Below are 18,376 nucleotides of genomic sequence, written 5' to 3' on the forward strand. Positions count from 1 at the left end.
GAAACATGTATAGCCAAGGCATGGAAGTGAGAAGAAAATTCTTCATTGTTTTTATCATTTTACACATTTGAATTTTGACACCGGTAATATATTATCTGTTTGATATAAAAGATAAAATAAACATTAAATGATAAAAAATGGGTAAAGCTATGTGCATGAACCTGTTTGTCGCCGCAGTACTTACAATAGCAAAAAATTAAGGCAAACTAAACGTTCGACTGTAAGAAAATAGTTATGTCGGGTGCCACTGATGGCATCTTCTGCGATGATATTAAAAATAAATAGGGAAGTTATGGAGAAGCCTGGATACACTACTTTTCTACTGCTGTGTGATAAATGAACACAAACTTAGTGGCATGAGACATCATTTATTCTCTCATAGTTGTAGAGATCAGAAGTCTCTCCCGATAAAGCTGGGTTCTCTGCTCAAGGCTTCACAAGGTTCAAATCGAGTTGTCAGGTGAGCTGAATTCTCATCCTAGAACTCTGCCTACCTCAATGGAAAATGCATTATCATTAAAGAAAGAAAAGAACGATGAGTCTTAAACATATGCAAAGATATTCAATCTTACTAGTAAGAGAAATTACACTGAAGTACACTTTTTATCAGACAAAAAGTTTTAAAAATTTGGCAACACGTTCAATTGGAAATGGTATATGGAGACCATTGCTTTCTTACATTATTCTAACTTGTATTAAAATATTGTATACAGAAATATACATAAACTATGATAACAACCAGGTAAAAATAGGTGTGTGTGTGTGTGTGTGTGTGTGTGTGTGTGTGTGTGTGTGAAAGAGAAATAAAAGGGAGGGTACGAAAATGTTAATAGTCACACAAAAGAATTTGTGTCACTTAATTTTTCATTATTTTTGAGATTTTTAAGTAAGGTGATTATTTTCTTCTATCATTAAAATTGTATTTAAAAGGAAGAACAGTAACTTTTTCAGTCTGTTTTTACCACTGCACACACAAAAAAGAGTAGATTTATTGCAGTGTACCAGATCATTGCTATTTGCTGGTATTGCTGAGATTAGGACATAGGTCCCCAACTCTGGGTCCTCATGTGCTATGTTGTCCGGCCTCTTGCTGGAAAACTCCAGGCATACGAGACTATGACAATTATGGAATGCCTGTTATTTCCTGTGTGCTCACTACTTGCTAGCTACGTTTATGTGCAGTTAACCCTCATGACAATCCTATACGATAAGTATTATTTCATAGTGTCACTGGGTTTTTAATTGCAGCTCTGCTCCAGAAAAACTGAGGGACTTGGCAAGGATTCCACCCCTCCTCGCTCAGTTTCCTCCTTTATAAAATGGAGCAAGAGTCATAAGAGTCGTAACTAAAATGAGCCAGATACCATTAATACCCTGCCTGTATCCTCTCAGCACTTAACCACACCCATGCATGCTTAGTTAGCTTCCAACTGGCAGCACCTATGACTTTTTACCTGAGGTTTTCCTCTGACCAGGAAACCCCTTCTATTCACATGTGGGAAAGTCTAGAAGCCTTCTACCTTCCTCCAACAGCTCTTAATCAACGAATAACTGTGGAGTGCATACATAGTCCCTGAGCTACCTCAGCCCCTGGGCAAAATGACTGAAGTGCTTGTTCTATTCAATTTCCCATTGTTCTACTTACCCCCAGAGTAATCCCTTGACAATATTCTTTCTTTCTTTCTTTCTTTCTTTCTTTCTTTCTTTCTTTCTTTCTTTCTTTCTTTCTTTCTTTCCCCTTTCTTCCCTTTTCTTTTCCTTTCCTTCTTTCTTTCTTTCTTTCTTTCTTTCTTTCTTTCTTTCTTTCTTTCTTTCTTTCTCTCTCTCTCTCTTTCTTTCTTTCTTTCTTTCTTGCAGAAAGAATATTTAACATGAGATCTACCCTTTTAACAAGTGTTTGACTGTACAGTACAGTATTATTAACTATAGGCATGATGTTGTACAGCAGATTTCTAGAATTTATTCACCTTCCATAACTGAAACTTTATACCCATTAAACAACTCCCCATTTCCCCTTCTCTAAAGCCTTAGCAATCACCATTCTACTCTCTGTTTTCCATGGGCTTGGCTATTTTAGATATCTCATATAAGTAGAATGATAAAGTATTTGTCCTTCTAGGACTGGCTCATTTCACTTAGCATAACAACCTGTAGGTACATCTGTGTTGTAGCATATTTCAGGATTTTCTTCTTTTTTAAGTTAAGGCTGAATAATATTCCATTGTACATTATACCACATATTCTTTATTCATTTGTCAGTGGACATTTGGATTGTTTCCACATCTTGACTATTCTGACTAGTGCTGCAGTGAACACGACTTCAATCAAGGTTTGATCAGGGCTGTGGTCTCATCTGAAGACTTCCACACTCACAGTCTTGGAAAAATTCAATTTTCCAGCAGTTATTGGACTGAGGGCCTGTTTACAGCTGGCTATTGGCTAGAAACATTCCTGAATTCCTTGCCACATGTGCCTTCCTACTTGGCAGTATGCAAATTGAGAAGGCAATAGAGAGAATCTGCTAGCAAGATGGAAGTCAAAATTTTATGTCACCCAATTAAAGAAGTGACATCCTATAATTTTTTTTCTTATTCTAATGGTTAGAAGTCACTAGGCAAGCCCACATTCAATGGGAAGGGATAGAAAGAGGGTGTGACTGCCAGGAGGCAGGGACCATTGGAAGACATACTGCAATATACCTGTCACACCAGTCAATTTTAGATCATTCTGATAGGAAGGAAAGAGCTTAGCTCTTTCACAAAACATTCTTTTTCTGTTTCTTTGAGGTATTCTTGCAATCTTAACAGGAGATTTCCCTCATGAAATTAGCTTTTACTTAAGCAAATATATTCCAAGAATGTGATATAGCTCTAACATTCTAACATGTTATGGGTAACAATAAGAAGCCAGAAGGAAATCAAAGTTATTCATGAATAGCTGAATTGCAGAAAACCGGGAGAGTACATTCAATATTGGTGGACCAATATGGATACTGGATGTTGACAAACTCAAATCAACATATCTGCATTGAACATACTCTTTTGTATACAAAAGTAGAAACTTGAAATGTATTTGGAAAGAAATCAAATAGAATTAGACTTAAATGTATATATTTCAGTCATCTTTGCTGATATTGTTCATGCTTTCACTTTTAGCAAGAGCCATTATGCTTCTGCTTACAAATGTGATGAAGAAGAACTTGTTCCTTAAAGTAGAAATAAAAATGACTATAAAAATCAGAGTCCATGCTATTATTACTCACTCCTGACAGAGGTGTGCTTACAGAGTACAAAGGGCTGCCTTCTCTCTAATCTGAGGGGATGTTCCAGCCCACCAAATGAAAAATAAAGCTACCTTCAACAGCAGCCAAGGAGTTAAGAAGCTGGGTATGAAATTGTGTCTCCCTCATTACCTGCAATGCATGGCTGAAATCATTTGAAGTAACGCCTGGAAATCTCTACTAAAACAATCACAAGGTGGGTTGGGAGTTTATGCCTTTTGACCAGGTCCACAGCCCACATTTGCCACAGAGAATTTTAATTGATATTATTCTAGAGAAGAATTCCTATGCTAGTATTAAATCAGGAAAAAAAACAATTGAACGCTGCATTATTCATCTTTCCAGCATAAATGAAAATAGAATGGATTTAGAGTAAAAAACTACTTTTCAGCAAAGAGAGGGCTTCTAAGTAACCAGACTATCAACTACAAGGATTGGGCCCAATATTACAAAAATATATGTGACAAATGAATAAAAATGTTATTTCTTTTCTGTTTTTCTAACAACTGCACTCAGATATCTGTAGGCTTTTTGAGGAGTTGTTGACTTTTTTTTTTATGTTTATTTATTTATTGTGTGTGTGAGAGAGAGAGAGAGAGCGTGGGAGGGGCAGAGAGAGAGGGAGAGAGAGAGAATCTCAAGCAGGCTCTGCACCATCAGTGCAGAGCCCAATACAGGGTTCAAACTCATGAATCCTGAGATCATGACTCAAATGGAAGCCTGATGCTCAACCAACTGAGCCACACAGTCTTCCCTAAAAATGTTATTTCTAAATCACTTTTTCCATAGCACAAATAAGGCAACTGCTTTTTCTTTGTACTATCTATGATTCCAAAGCATTGCTTTTATCTTTTTATTTTTTAATTTTTTTTAGAAAGAGAGAGTGAGCACATGTGCAAACACAAGTGGGGGAGGGACAGAGGGAAAGAGGGAGAGAATCCTAAGCAGGTTCCATGCTCAGCTCAGAGCCCAAAATGGGGCTGAATCTCATGACAGTGAGATCATGACCTGAGCTGAAACCAAGAGTCTGATGCTTAACTGATTGAGCCACTCAGGCACCCCTCCTTTTATTTTTATAAGTTTGGAATAAAAATTGTCAGGAGTGCTTGGGTGGTTCAGTCAGTTAAGTGTCAACTTCAGCTCAGGTCATGATCTGACCTGAGTTTGAGCCCCACATCAGCCTCTATGCTGACAGCTCAGAGCCCGGAGCCCACTTCAGATTCTGTGTCTCCCTCTCTCTTTCTCTCTCTGCCCCTCCCTGGCTTGCTCTCTCTCTCAAAATTAAATAAACACTAAAAAAGAGAAAAAAGAATAAAAATTATCAAGCCATTGAGTATACATCTATATGTATATGTATATCTATAGAGACAGATCATCTTACTGAACGTTTTCACTAGTACCATTGTATATTATATGTCTTTGTGACCTGTCTCCAACTTTGTCTTTATGTTTTTATTGTGTCCTTCCAGGCAAAGTGGAGAGCTAAAAGTGACCCTGAATCCAGAATGTAATTATTCATATACGTAAGATTTCTTTTCTTCTTAGAATTTATCAGAGAAGTTATCTTTGCCAATGAAGATAAGAAACCATTTACATTTTCAAAAATGTAAGAGAAAAGGCAAGGGGATTTGACATTTATTGAGCACCTAGTATGTGCCAACCATTTTTTGATGTACATCCTTTCATTGAATGATCAGTCCTACGAGGAAGTACTGTTATCCCAACACGATAAATGAGAAAACAGAAGCTGAGAAGACACAGAAGGAAGAAAATGAACATTTGTTGAGCAAGTGAATACTAACATGAGGTGCACTCTATATTTATACACTCATTTAAATTTTCCATATGCATACCCATGTTATGGTTAAAAAAAACTGGGCTCAGAGTTGTTTAATAATTTACACAATATCATACACATAGTAAGCAATTAAGTTGAACTAGAACTTGAGTGGATCTGATTCCTCATATTTTTCCCAATTATATCAAAATACTCCAGCATAAAATCCTTTAAATGTAGCCGCTAGCAGAGGCACTGAAAAATTTAGATGGCTTCCTCTTAGCTTATGAGGGAAAGGTTGCTATTTATAAAACTGTTGTGTTTCCCGCCAGGGAAAGGCATCTGGGAACATTTCCAGAATTAAATTCATCCATAATTAAATAAAAAAAATTAATAAGAGTAAATATTGGAAGCATCTTTCTTGGCTCAATTGTACATTCCAGTACAGGTACAGTCCCCAAATCTACTCTATTATAATTTCTTTGCCTTCTTTTTTCTTCCTACTAAAATTGTTGAACATGTATTCCTTCATTATAATTTGTTTTTAACTCACCCATCTCCTGCTCTAGATTAAGAGTTCCTTGGAGTCAGGTACCTTGGTATATCTTAGACATCTAATACTGGCAATGACTGAATAAGCAGATGAATTAATTAATAAACAAACAAGAAACAACAGGATACCAAGCCAAACTCATTACGTAGCTCTACTAAGCTTTGGAATAGTCTAAAATATGGCACTCCCATTGAAGGTGATGTGATACCTCCAGGCTGCTTCAAGTTGTAGATTTAGCCTGGCAAGTACTTAGGCAGGATTCAGCTTACTTGAGTAGTACCCACCTCTGTCCCAGCACCATTCAAGATGCTCCGTTCTCAGTCGCTGAGAGACTAGTCCCTCTGACTCTATGGTTCTCTAGGGCATACTTCTCCAACTTCTCCTCATTCCTCTATTCCAAATACATAATTTTGTTTTGATGTTTGCAAAAAAGTTAAACGTAGGCTTTCCTTTTGTTTCATAGAATGCCTACAGGAAATGGGGTAGAGGTTAAGAGCATGTCAGGTCAGACTAAACAGGTTCAAGACTAACTATCATTTATTTATTAGCATGTGACCTTCAAAAAGCAGTATATCTAAGTTTCCTCTTCTCATGAGTAGATGGGGATAATACGAGTACCTACCTCCAAGGATTACTGTAGACATAATATGAGATGATGAACCAAATGTAGTGAGCATGGCTCCTGACATATTAATGTTTTAATAAACAGAATGAGAATACAAAAGTGCCTTTTTTCTTTGGCTGTCTGGTTTGTAAGTACTTAGGAATTAAAACCAAGAGAAAAGAGAAATCCCCTTTATCTTCCAAAAAAAAGTATTAATTGTGTAGTCTGGTTGCAAGGACAGGAATACCTATGGTTTGGCCCACCTTTAAATCCTGTGCCCATCCTGACACTGAGGCTGAGTGCTTTGGTTGGTGATGTAGGTGTTGGGACCTCCTCAAGGGTCTGGGGTGAGTAAGAGGGTGGAGAGGGGAGTGCTGTCTTACCCAAACCACATGGAGGCACTCACTAAGGGAAAATCAGAGCAGAAAGAGCCTTAAAAGCTGCTCTGCATCCCTACAGGACTAAGCTAACCAGGAATAACCAACGCAAGATGATGAAACCTTCAAATACCTGTTTTCTCATATTTAAAACCAAAATATTAAGATAAAAAAGAGAGACAATCCAATTCAAGGCCTGTTCTGATTTAATTTAATGGCCCCACAAAGGAATTATTGCTGTAGAGGTTACAGAGTTGGGTCTAAGCAGTGTTAGTGCAACGGACATATCCAGATATCCAAGTAGGTTAATAAGGCTTTTCTTTAATTGCCAATTTAGCTAAGAAAGAATTTCCTTGTAAGGACTCTTTCTACCATCTCCCATAAACTACCTAGATGCTTACTTCAAATTTCCACTTTGCCTATAGAGTCACACAGCCTTGAAAGGCATAGCTCCCCAAATTCACGCTAATCACTTGCCCTTACAGGAAGTATGCAAATAAAAGGATCAATTTTCTTCTCTATGTGTCTGTTCTTACTATATTTCAATATGACCACATGTATTCCTTTGTTGGAGTAAAAAATAAGTAACAAAATTCAGAGAGACATAAATTGCCAATACATCCTAATGTAGCTTTGTTCTAGAAGTTGTTACAAAAGTAAAAGTCATATTGATGCCAAGCTCCATAGTACTTAAATCAGGCCATTTAACTGTCTGAGAGTCATTTACCCATGAGTGGTAGTGGTGGTGGTGTTGTGTAAGTGTGTCAGTGCACCTGTATTTGTGTTTCCCTTATTCTCTCCCCTCACATTTCTTCTTACAAGAAATTTCTTCTCTCTATGATCCTCTACCACTCAAGCCATCAAACATGGTGGAATGAACACAATACTTAGACAATGTAACTTTGTTTCTTGAATAGAATATCAGACGTACAAGCAATTTTTTAATATGTTCACGTGAAAAGAGAAATAAGTAAATGTAGAAGGTAATTATGGAGGTCACAGAAAGTTTCTTTTCTCCTTTTGTTTTTAAATGAGACGTTCATTTTCTGGTTACAAAGTACAAGAAAATTCTGGGAATATATTGGGATGACCATTAAAACAGGATACGAAATATGAAAATCTCAAGTAATAAATAACGAACACAAATAGATGGTCTGCCAATTTGTCAACCTCGAAGCCAAGCATTATAGTCTGGGATCTAAAATGAATAAAGAGGTCATAGAAAATGATACTGAACCACACATACAAAGAAATCTCACTGAATTCTATTGTGTTCTTAAAACATGGATATTTGTGTGGGTAGTGCATACACTGAAACATCACTTTTATTTAGTACCACCAATTTTGGAGGAGTACAGCACAAGAAATGAAAACCTGGAACCAATTAGAGATGTTCCCAATTCTGGGTCAAGCCTGTTTTCCCTGGAGGTTCTACAAGCCTACAGCCAACATTACATCTATCAAATAAAACAATGGTTTCACAAAATGAAAAGATCACTGGATATTGTAGACTACCTTTGGAAAAGGGTCTTATGAAAACATATCTCAATCATTTTACTTGACAGGGCAACTCCATTATTAAAAGTGTATCTATCTTTCAACAAATCTTGATTCATATCGGTAGCTTCCTTCCTAGTTCCAAAAGAGAATACTATCACCATGTGTTTACTATAGTAGAAAGGCTCTTATCATTGTATTATAAGTGGCCTGCTTCCTTAAAATTTGATCTTATTACTTTCTTAAAGTCTAACTTAATATAATAATGTAATAGAATGTAATATAATAAATATAATATAATATGTACCTATTACATAATACAATGTAACATGTTTATATTTATATTATTTAGATTATGTTTACTGTTATTCATATATTTATTTAACAGATAATACTTATATCTTATAATAATATAATTTATGAAATATATAACATAATATAATCTATATTACTTACCTAATATGTAGTTATAATATATTAAAACATATATAAGTATCTATATATACATGCTTAATTATACCATTATGGGATGGACTGGAAATAGGGTTGAAAAAGAGTTCCCACTGAGATGTAATTCAGGGTCATGGATTAAGACATCACAGTTTTAGTAATTCCCCAATCACCAGTATCTCATTCACAAAGCCTATTGCTTATAAATCTACCTCAGTTATCATCTTCTCTGAAGACACTTCCATGCCCATACTCTTACCACCAGAAAGATAGAGCTACTTTAAAAAATTCCACCAATATTTTGCACAACGAAGTAAAATGCCAATGAACATACAAATAATTGCAGTCTTGCGCCAGCCATCTTGTACAAATTCTTATGATTACACTTGTCACATTGCACTGTAGTTGTTTATTTAATGCCAGTCTACACAGTGGGACTCTGACCTACCTGGGCATAAAGCCACATTCTACTCATTTTTGTATCCAGTGGCAGATACTGCCTGAACCAGGCTGCCATTACTGAGCCAATGCACCTATCTCTCAGCTGCTGGCAGTCTCAGCTGCTGATGGCCCATAGCAATCTTTCTCCAGACGGTTCTCTTGGGCCAATAGGAGCCCAGAAATGCCCAAGAGGAGAGCCCTCATCAAAGGACTGGATGATTGAAGGATACATGGGCCAACCTCTTGATTCAAGGTGGGAGGAGTCTGTGGTATTTTTCATGCCCTGCAGTTCCCGTGGAGATCAGGGCTAGAGACTGCTGAACCCACATGCCTGCCTAACTTTCTCCCCTTTCAGATCTGCTTCCTTCATTTCCTTCCAGGCTTCTCCTGGAAACACCTCATCAGCTAATCACTCACACAAAAACCCCCATGTCAGACTATGCTTTTAGGAAATCTGACCTGAGACAGTGCACAGTGATTTCTGTGACAAATGGTCTTTTCCTCCTATTAAACTCAGATCCATAAGAACAGAAAAGATGACTTATTCATGTCTTAATATCCAGTCCCTAATTCAGTGCTGATAGTAAACACTCAAAAAAAGTTTATAAATTTGAATTTATGTGAGTATATTTACCTCATTCCTTATTCTTTTCTTGGATTGAATAGATAAATCCTAGGAAAAGAAAGCCATGGGTTTAAGGATTATAATTGCCATTATCATTTAATACCAACCTTTCTCTAAGACTTAATGAATACGAATTGTCAGAAGTAGTAAGCTCTGAAATGAGGGTGGTGGTAAAGATACCCCTCCTCCCAATTCTATCTTATAGTAATATACAAAATTAAACAGTATCTCATTAAATGGATAGATTCATTAACAGTAGCTAATGGCCATATATCAAACTGAATTTTCTTTTGTTTTCTTTTTCAGCTTCCCATGAGAATATTTTCCCATTCCTCACTTTCATCTTACTCCCATATTAAATCAGAATTAGGTTGGTAAATACAAAGCCAACTCTAGGAAGTAAAGATTTCTCAGTTGCATTTTCTCAGTTCCAACACAATATATCACCAGAGATTAAAACAAATATTGAGCTCTGGTCTCTACTGTATCTCTTGGAAATGGTCCTATTTCTCTTCACTATGGAAGATAGATCAGATTTCACCAAATGAATTAACAAAATCATTTAGAAGGACAAGAACTCCAACATTAATAAAAAACATGTACATATATCTAAATTAATCCAAAGGCACAAGTTTCTCCATCAGTGTTTCTGCTTAGACCTATGTCTTACTAAGAAAGTGGCAGAATTGCCATGGGCAGAAAATAGAACAATACTCTCAACGTTCTAATTGTAATTCCTGTTACTAACTGATTGCCTCAAAGTCTGGCCAAGAAAGCATAAAAATAATTGACTCTTCACAAATACATTTTGTTTTGAGGTAGACATAGCTTTCTGATGAGAAAAGGCTCATTAGGTTTCTATTACTCAAACTTGTGTCCAATAGACAAGATCCAATTCTTAACACAATGACAAAAAATGACTCAAATACCATCTCTAAGCGGATTCACTCCTTGGGAACATTGGTATTTGGTCAGCTCTTCTGCAAACCTCCAGCTATCAACTGTATCTCAATTACAGAGCTATGAACAAAACACGTGAGATGAGGTGGGGCAGGGGAGGCATGAGAAGGGCACAGGAATTCTAAAGAAAATTGGTCTTCAATATTGAATCAGCTGCCATTGCACCCAAGTATGGGGCTGGATATGTTATGTTATCTCATCTACTCTTTACTATAACCCTGACAGGGCTATATTTTTATCTTCATTTTATTAGTGATAAAAGTTGGCTTTACAGAGACCAGATAGCTTTTACAAGTCACATGGCTACTAAGTAGCACAGCTGGAATTCAAACCAGGGACTATCTGTTCCAAAGCCCATCATCTTTTTTTTTTTTTTTTAAATCATGTTTTAAATTTTTTTCCCCACATTTTATTTATTTTTGAGAGACAGAGAGAGACAGAGCATGAGCAGGGGAAGGGCAGAGAGAGAGGGAGACACAGAATCTGAAGCAGGATCCAGGCTCTGAGCTGTCAGCACAGAGCCCAATGTGGGGCTTGAACCCACGAACCATGAGATCATGACCTGAGCCAAAGTCAGTTGCTTAACTGACTGAGCCACACAGGCGCCCCAAGCCCATCATCTTTTGACTTTATCACTCTTTATCCGGTTAGCTAGTATTCACTCAAGGTTTATTTTTCACTGAGCTCTTAAATATCCACATCTCTGTGACATGGGGGAGAAAACACTTTTGCGGACTCTTTCTTTATGACACCAGTACAACATTATACCCTTTTGATATATGACTTACTAACAAACAACTAGTGCATGATTTGTTCTAAGAAGCAATTCTGTATCCTGAGTAAGACTAGGTGCAGTCTTCTTTAAAGTTATCAAAATCCATTAGTGACATGCGGTGGATGCTTTGAGGGCATGCTAAGGCTTTGGAATATGTCAGCAAATGAAGACAAATGAAGGTAATACTGGGCGCCCCCAATTTTGTGGATGAATGCCCATAGCAGACATAGGCATGTTCATAATTCCATGGCCCCCAAAGCCCTGGGGAAGTTCCAAAATGGTGCCTGATCTCCTGAGTCAGAAAAAAAGGGACTGAGGCTGGGTTCTATTCTAGAGGGAGATGGGGAGAAACCTGGGCTGCCACCCTCTGTTCTCTTTGTGAAGTGGTGTATGAAGTATCTGCTCTGAGTGAAGGATGTGAGACAAAGATGAGGGAACTTAGAGAGTTCTGGCAGAGGTTAAATGGGCTTGGATTCACTGCCTTGGGGAATGAGAGAAAGGACTGACTGATGACGGTGGGACTAGAATGTAAGCTCCATGATATCAAGGAATTTTTCTCCCGGGTATCTCCTTGCTGTTTGCACATAGTAGATCTCAATATATATTTGTGGAATGAGCAAACTTGAAAGTATTTTTTTAATGTTTATTTATTTTTTAGAAAGAGAAAGACAGAGCATGAGCAGGGGAGGGGCCGAGAGAGAGGGAGACACATAATCTGAAGTAGGCTCTAGGCTCTGCGCTGGACACTGGGCTCTAACTCATGAATGGTGAGATCAGGATCTGAGCCAAAGTTGGATGCTTAATTGACTGAGCCACCCAGGTGCCCTGGAAGAAATTCTTGAATTGATTTTATACATCACAGTATCCACAATATAATTTTAGAAATAAATTAAATTCCATTAAGAGTATTTCAATGAAATTGGCAACATCTCATGCCTTATCATCTCTCATGTTCTTCTTAATGCCAACCAAAGAGTCTTTGCGCAGTTGAGGTCTGGACAAAATGACTATCAAGGGTGAATTACAGGTGTAAAGATCAGCATGATGATTACCTGTATAGGGTGGTTACAGGTCGCCTTCTCAAGCTTTGCCCTGGTGATGCTGAAGAGGTTAGTGAGTGTTGTGAAAGATTGTATGTAGATGAGTCTGAGGTCCTTTGGGAACACAGCTAGCCATTCTGCAGGCTCTGACCTGACATTTAACTTTTCTTCTCTAAAGGCCAGTGTTTCTCAGATGCTGCATCTGAACTATTCTTTTTCTTGTTCTAGAGCTTCTTAGTGCTCTGTGTTTTCTTCTTTTCTTTGAGGAGTTTCTAGCAAGATTCCAGAGGGTTGTCCTATCTTCCCTCCAACAGTTGCCCCAAAGTCTCAGGGCACTGTTTTTCAGGAGACTCTTAACTTCTGTAGGAAGCACTCACCTGGCCTAGAGATGTTGCATTGTGGTGATTTTAGGACTTGAGGTCTACCTTCTTCCTGGCTCCTCAACCTCTGGACCTCATCAACCTCCAGACCTCATCAGCCTTCGTGGCGTCCATTCCCTTAAGGCACCAGTTCCTATGTGTTCAGCTCCTGCTTCTGCCAGTGGCAGTAGGAAGAAGGGGGACAGCAATGTGGTGTATCAGACAAGTTTAAGCTTTCAAATTGTACTTGCAAACTTGACAAAGCACTTTATAATCTCCATATAAAACCAAGTTTAAAGCAAAGACTTTTTATTCTCATCTTCAAAGCTGAATCACAACCAATTACTTTTATTTTATTTTCAAATTTTTAATTTAAATTCTAGTTACTTAGTGTATGGTGCAATACTGGTTTCAGGAGTAGAATTCAGTGATTCATCACTTACATACAATACCCAGTACTCATTACAAGTGCCCTCCTAATGCCCATCACCCATTTAGCTCATCACCCACCCACCTCCCTCCATCAGTTTTTTCCATATCTTTAAGTCTCTTATGGTTTGTTTCCCTTTTTCTTTTTTTCTCCTTCCCATATGTTCATCTGTTGTGTTTCTTAAATTCCACATATGAGTGGGGCGCCTGGGTGCTGACAGCTCAGAGCCTGGAGCTTGTTTCAGATTCTGTGTCTCCCTCTTTCTCTGACCCTCCCTCGTTCATGCTCTGTCTCTGTCTCAAAAATAAATAAAACATTAAAAAAAATTTAAAAAAAATCCACATATGAGTGAAATCATATGATATTTGTCTTTCTCTGACTCACTTATTTCACTTAGCAAAATACACTCTAGCTCCATCTACATCACTGCAAGTGGTAAGATTTCATTATTTTAGATGGCTGAGTCATATTTCACCTTCATTATTTCATTATATGTATGTGTGTGTGTTTGTATTCATATACACACACATACCACATCTTCTTTTTTTTTAAAATTTTTTTTTTTTTTCAACGTTTATTTATTTTTGGGACAGAGAGAGACAGAGCATGAACGGGGGAGGGGCAGAGAGAGAGGGAGACACAGAATCGGAAACAGGCTCCAGGCTCTGAGCCATCAGCCCAGAGCCTGATGCGGGGCTCGAACTCACGGACCGCGAGATCGTGACCTGGCTGAAGTCGGACGCTCAACCGACTGCGCCACCCAGGCGCCCCACATCTTCTTTATCCATTCATCAGTTGATGGACAGTTGGGCTCAATCTCATGAAGCATAAGATCATGACCTGAGCTGAAATCAAGAGTCGGGCGCTTGACCAACTCAGCCACCCAGGCACCCCCTTTTATTTTACTGTTTATTTTATTTGGGGTCTTTTGGGGTTCCATACAAATTTGAGGATTGTTTGTTCTAGCTCTGTGAAAAATGCTGGTGGTATTTTGATAGGGATTACATTAAATGTGTAGATTGCTTTGGGTAGTATGGACATTTTAACAATGTTTGTTCTTCCAATCCATGAGTATGGAATGCTTTTCCATTTCTTTGTGTCCTCTTCAATTTCTTCCATTATTGTTCTATAGTTTTCAGAGCACAGATCTTTTACCTCTTTCGTTAGGTTTATTCCTAGGTATCTTATTGCAATTGTCTGGGTGCAATTGCAAATGGGATCAATCCCTGCCTCACTACTGGTGTACAGAAATGCAACAGATTTCTATATGTTGATTTAATATTTTGCAACTTTGCTGAATTCATGTAATTAGTCCTAGCAATTTTTTGCTGGAGTCTTTTGGGTTTTCTACATACAGTATCATGTCATCTGCAAATAAATTACTTTCATTTCAAACAATAAATTCATCTTTTGCAGTATCCAGGATACTTCACTAATCCATTTCAGGTTTTCAGTATAGTACAGATCTGTCTACATTTGTAAACAAAAGACTTAGCTGCAAGAGAAATGAAGAAAAGAACTAGGCCTGCAGTTTGGAGTTACATTCAAAAATCATTAAGCCAGAATTCATTTTAAACAAGTTTCTGCTAGATAGTATGGGTTCGGTGTGATTACTAGTTCTGGGAACCCATTATGAAACAAATAAAAGTTAAACATTGCCCTGGAAAATTGATACAGTGAGTTGAATTCATTTATCTATTGAACAGCAAATAGGGCTCAATTTTGGCAGGAAGAGTAGGATATCTGGGGAGAGGATGTTATCCCAAGGATGTAGGTGAGAACACATTATGTTAAGAAAAGTAAAAGGTACAGAGATGGAATCTTACACAATTATTCAGAGTGTGGCACACTTATGTTATGTCAATTTAGCTCAGCTGGAACTGAATTTCACAAAATCCCCTTGCCTGCATAGTTTCTGGTTGGCATGAAGTAGCAGCCACACTCCTTTTGCATGCAGAAGGTGAAGGCAGGCAATGAGGCTCCTGGTAGCTTACACACACTTGTGTAACCAGCTGCTTGCTGGCTTCCCACCTGAGGGTAGCACCCCCTCCTCTGGGTCCTGCACCTCTGGCCAGATAGTCATTTGGCTTCTCTGGCTCCTGGGCTAGGTGCAGATTTAGTTCCATAATGAAGGTCACTAGCTTCCTCCCATTATCCATGTGGCAGGAGGAGAGGCAGGAAGAGACTGCCATGGATGTTAAAAGCCTGCCCTCATGGGCTCCAGTCACCTCAGCTTTGTAGGTTCCTGTTCGTACTCTCTTCCCTTCACATCTGATCTCCTTTTCAACTGCCTGCCTTGTGGATTTCCACCAGATCCAGAAGGAAACATCTTATATAATAGTTTAACCATATCCCACAACTGTGTAAGGCCTAGTCACCATTATAGATCCCTTATTTATAATGTATATTTTGGAGGTTTTGTGTTTCTCTGATCACAGTCTTGGTTAAACACAGGGTGACATTATTAGAATGGGGAAAATTGGGAAGATCATTGGATAAATCATCTGTAATTTCTCAGAAGAAAGGGAATGACTTTGACTAAGCTCTTGTTGGCATAAAGTTCTCCACGGTGCTCAACAAGGTAAACCAATGTTTTTTTAAGACCTTCAGTATCTTCATATAACTTTATACATGCTATTAAAGTTGTTAGTCACACACTTTTATTTTTTTATTTTTATTTTTTAAATTTTTTTAGTGTTTATTTATTTTTGAGAGACAGAGAGAGACAGCATGAGCGGGAGAAGGCAGAGAGAGAGAGAGAGAGGGAGACCCAGAATATGAAGCAGGCTCCAGGCTCTGAGCTGTCAGCCCAGAGCCCGATGTGGGCTTGAACTCACAGACCACGAGATCATGACTTGAGCCGAAGTCGGACGCTCAACCGACTGAGCCACCCAGGCACCCCACACACTTTTAGATCATACACAATAGATTATATTTATGTATATTTATGGCTAACATTTCAAATATATCCAGTGTTTGACATTATCTAGGTGATACCGCCATTCTTAGTAGCTGATGTTCAATATTTAAGATTCTGCTTTGTATACCACTCTTGATGTGTATTTGTATCTGTGACCTGACTTTTTTCTCAAAATAATTCTGAGAGGTCAGAAAAGAGCCAGTAAGAAGTTGGGGTTTGGTACAGAAGAAGAGGACAAACATTTCCGAAGCCCATGCTGTCACATTTGCACTTTATAATTTCAATTAATTTTCACAAACCTTTCTGGTTAGTTTCTTACTCCTATTTTGAAGTTGGGCACTGAGAATCAGAGAATAAAGTGTCTTGTTCAACATCTCACACCTAACAAAAAACTGCTTTTCCTTAAAAGTGAGTGAAACCATAACCATACCAATGGAAAAATTGGAATAACCTTTAGAACCCGAAAAATTTCAAGTGCTATGCATCAATAAAAGTAGGAAGATAAGAAGCAAACAGAACCATATAACAAGGATTCAGTATTTGACATGTGGGCACAGCAACAAAAAACAGTGATAAACATTTTCATCTCTTGATAATAAAAGCTTTGCTGGTAGTAAACTATTTACAGTATACTTAATACATCAGAAAGCTGTTACATTTTTAATATGTAAAATGAATAAAATGGAAAAAAAATGCCCAAGCTAGAGTTAAACACTAGGCCACAAAACTTCCAAGTGTCATCTAATGACTAGGGAGGAAGTGTGCATTTTAATGAAAAAAATCCCCAACGTATAACACCTAGAATTTTCATTTCAGCAATTGTCCCTTTAATATTGAGACCCTTTGTCTATTCCAGAGGGGTAATGGCAGGTAGAATTTTACCTGAAATCCCCTTAAGTTTCCAGTTCTCATGGTTACTTCCTCCTCAAATTTCTTTCAACACTAATCAATGGCACCTCGTTACAATCTCAGTGAAAGTTTGAACAAAAGGACCCATTTCCCAATGGTTGTAAAAATAAATGGAACTTGAGGGGAAGTTACACTTTATACCGAAGTAGAGTCACAGAATTGTAGTGGCATTAAAGACTGATTCCCTATCTTTTACAAGTGACTTAACTGAAAATCAGAGAAGTTTTAGTCATTAAATTCAAAAGTGAGTTCAGGTTTATGGACGCACTAAACGTACACAATTTTGTGAGGAATTTTTTAAAAAAATAAAATCAAAATACAAAATTACATATAGGACTTTGGGTGTGGCTCATGAAAATGAGGGTTTAACATTCCAACCAGATCTGAATGAGGTGAAATCCAACTTGAAAAAGCAAAAGCCAAAAGTGTTCAACAAGCTGGTACCTGGAAGTGCACGGAAGCAGAGGGGCATCAGGAACAACTGGAACCAGAAACATGAACCTCACTGGGATTGTTTCTGTCTCTGTTTCTCTCCATAGGTAGGCCTTATTCCCTCTCACTGTAAACCAGCACTCTTCAGAAGCAGGCAAATATGGCTACTGATAGTTCTTAAATTACATATCACAAAGTTTCAACCACTGAGATGCCAAGAGGCTCTCTGGGCCAAATCCAATGCTAGAGAAGGACCTTAGTTGATCTGGTTGGGTCCAAGTTAACTGCTGTCAGTGGAGTTGAGTCTTATAAAAACATGGAGATAACCACAGGCACATGCTCAGCATAGAAAAGAATCTGTGCCAAGAAGAATCTGGAAAGACAAAACAACCCTCCATAAATTATTTGCTCAATGCTGAATAGCTAATAAGAAGTATATTCAGAATCATAAACTAAGGGTTCATTTCTAGAACATTTTTTTCTCTAAATATTACAGCAGATACTAAAAAAATTAATTTTCCTGGCTCAGAATTTTTGTTTTCTTGGCATAGAAAATTATCAGAATACACAAACCAAAATAAGACCCAACAAAAATAAGCTTAATTTTTTCATTCAAAGGCAATTTAGAGTTCCTCTGAATGAGCATTATACACATCGATTCTCATTTAGAGACTTATTAAGAAAACACGACATTTGGGTTAAGCATGTATTATCTATTAACTTATACTAGAAACTTCCTTCTTTCTGCTATTCTGATGTAATTTGTTTACTTATTATCTCTTTATCATATAGAATAGATGAAAAAGTGCTAATTGGCTGTGCTCTGTGATAAATGAAAGATTCTTGCACAGTGCTTTGATATGTAAATAGCATAACTACAAGTTTATTAAAGCCACATTTTTTAGAAGAAATAGCATATTGCTAAACATTTCAGACCAAAAAGTTCC

The 18,376-nt window shown here is 37.7% G+C and overlaps 1 long non-coding RNA gene across 5 annotated transcripts in view; it reads right to left on the bottom strand.

Moving 5' to 3' along the window:
• LOC123585549 overlaps positions 1-18,376 on the bottom strand; it is a 253,585-nt gene that overhangs the window by 27,792 nt on the left and 207,417 nt on the right. For 3 of the 5 annotated variants that reach the window (XR_006706277.1, XR_006706274.1, XR_006706275.1), the window contains exons 7-8: positions 17,442-17,802; positions 12,757-12,913 (exon numbers count right to left, since the gene is read on the bottom strand). This is a non-coding gene — a long non-coding RNA (uncharacterized LOC123585549). Of the gene's footprint in view, positions 1-5,894; positions 6,079-12,756; positions 12,914-17,441; positions 17,803-18,376 lie in introns of all 5 variants that reach the window. The other 2 variants (XR_006706276.1, XR_006706278.1) reach the window with 2 other exon arrangements.

This window comes from Leopardus geoffroyi, chromosome C3, assembly GCF_018350155.1.
Source record: "Leopardus geoffroyi isolate Oge1 chromosome C3, O.geoffroyi_Oge1_pat1.0, whole genome shotgun sequence".
NCBI lineage: Eukaryota > Metazoa > Chordata > Mammalia > Carnivora > Felidae > Leopardus > Leopardus geoffroyi.